Source organism: Physeter macrocephalus, chromosome 7 (assembly GCF_002837175.3).
Source record: "Physeter macrocephalus isolate SW-GA chromosome 7, ASM283717v5, whole genome shotgun sequence".
NCBI classification, from domain to species: domain Eukaryota; kingdom Metazoa; phylum Chordata; class Mammalia; order Artiodactyla; family Physeteridae; genus Physeter; species Physeter macrocephalus.
In genome coordinates this window covers 129,813,795-129,816,195 of record NC_041220.1, presented here as the reverse complement: position 1 = coordinate 129,816,195, position 2,401 = coordinate 129,813,795, and positions in this window count along the sequence as shown.

The window sequence follows — 2,401 nt, the reverse complement described above, 5'->3', positions numbered from 1 at the left end:
GTTGTTTGTAGATTTTCTGATGATGCCATTCTAACTGGTGTGAGGTGATACCTCATTGTAGTTTTGATTTGCATTTCTCTAGTAATTAGTGATGTTCAGCAGCTTTTCATGTGCTTCTTGGCCATCTGTAAGTCTTCTTTGGAGAAATGTCTATTTAGGTCTTCTGCCCATTTTTGGATTGGGTTGTTTGTTTTTTTAATATTGAGCTCCATGAGCTGATTATATATTTTAGAGATTAATCCTTTGTCTGAGGATTCATTTGCAAATATTTTCTCCCATTCTGAGAGTGGTCTTCTCGTCTTGTTTATGGTTTGCTTTGCTGTGCAAAACCTTTTAAGTTTCATTAGGTCCCATTTGTTTATTTTTGTTTTTATTTTCATTTCTCTAGGAGGTGGGTCAGAAAAGATCTTGCTGTGGTTTATGTCAAGGAGTGTTCTTCCTGTATTTTCCTCTAAGAGTTTTATAGTGCCTGGTCTTACATTTAGGTCTCTAATCCCTTTTGAGTTTATTTTTGTGTATGGTGTCAGGGAGTGTTCTAATTTCATTCTTTTCCATGTAGCTGTCCAGTTTTCCCAGCACCACTTATTGAAGAGACTGTCTTTTCTCCATTGTATATCTTTGCCTCCTTTGTCATAGATTAGTTGACTATAGGTGCGTGGGTTTATCTCTGGGCTTTCTATCCTGTTCCATTGATCTATATTTCTGTTTTTGTGCCAGTACCATATTGTCTGGATTACTGTAGCTTTCTAGTATAGTCTGAAGTCATGGAGTCTGATTCCTCCAGCTCCATTTTTTCCCTCAAGACTGCTTTGGCTATTCAGTGTCTTTTGTGTCTCCATATAGATTTTAAGATTTTTTTTTCTAGTTCTCTAAAAAATGCCATTGGTAATTTGATAGGGATTACATTGAATCTGTAGATTGCTTTGGGTAGGATAGTCATTTTCACAATGTCGAGTCTTCCATTCCAAGCACATGGTATATCTCTTCATCCGTTTGTATCATCTTTAATTTCTTTCATCAGTGTCTTATAGTTTTCTGCTTAAAGGTCTTTTGTCTCCCTAGGTAGGTTTATTCCTAGGTATTTTATTCTTTTTGTTGCAGTGGTAAATGGGAGTGTTTCCTTAATTTCTCTTTCAGATTTTTCATCATTAGTGTATAGGAATGCAAGAGATTTATGTGCATTAATTTTGTATCCTGCAACTTTACCAAATTCATTGATTAGCTCTAGTAGTTTTCTGGTGGCAACTTTAGGATTCTCTATGTATAGTATCATATCATCTGCAAACAGTGACAGTTTTACATCTTCTTTTCCAATTTGTATTCCTTTTATTTCTTTTTCTTCCCTGATTGCCATGGCTAAGACTTCCAAAACTATGTTGAATAATAGTGGTAAGAGTGGACATCCTTGTCTTGTTCCTGATCTTAGAGGAAATGCTTTCAGTTTTTCACCATTGAGAATGATGTTTGCTGTGTGTTTGTCATTTATGGGCTTTATTATGTTGAAGTAGGTTCCCTCTGTGCCACTTTCTGGAGAGTTTTTATCATAAATGGGTGTTGAATTTTGTCAAAAGCTTTTTCTTCATCTATTGAGATTGTCATATGGTTTTTCTTCTTCAATTTGTTAATATGGTGTATCACATTGATTTGCATATATTGAAGAATCCTTGCATCCCTGGGATAAATCCCACTTGATCATGGTGTATGATCCTTTTAATGTGTTGTTGGATTCTGTTCGCTAGTATTTTGTTGAGGATTTTTGCATCTATATTCATCAGTGATGCTGGTCTATAATTTTCTTTTTTTTTTTTTTTTTTTGTGGTGCGCGGGCCTCTCACTGTTGTGGCCTCTCCTGTTGCGGAGCACAGGCTCTGGAAACACAGGCTCAGTGGCCATGGCTCACGGGCCCAGCCACTCCCCGGCATGTGGGATCTTCACAGACCGGGTCACGAACCTGTGTCCCCTGCATCGGCAGGCAGGTTCTCAACCACTGTGCCACCAGGGAAGCCCTATAATTTTATTTTTTTGTAGTATCCTTGTCTGGTTTTGGTATCAGGGTGATGGTGGCCTCATAGAATGAGTTTGGGAGTTTTCCTTCCTCTGCAATTTTTTGGAAGAGTTTCAGAAGGATGGGTGTTACCTCTTCTCTAAATGTTTGATAGAGTTCACCTCCGAAGCCATCTGGTCCTGGACTTTGGTTTTCTGGAAGATTTTTAATCACAGTTTCAATTTCATTACTTGTGATTTGTCTGTTCATATTTTCTATCTCTTACTGGTTCAGTCTTGGAAGGTTATACCTTTTTAAGAATTGGTTCATTTCTTCCAGGTTGTCAGTTTTATTGGCATAGAGTTGCTTATAGTAGTCTCTTAGGATGCTTTGTATTTCTGCAGTGTCTGTTGTAAC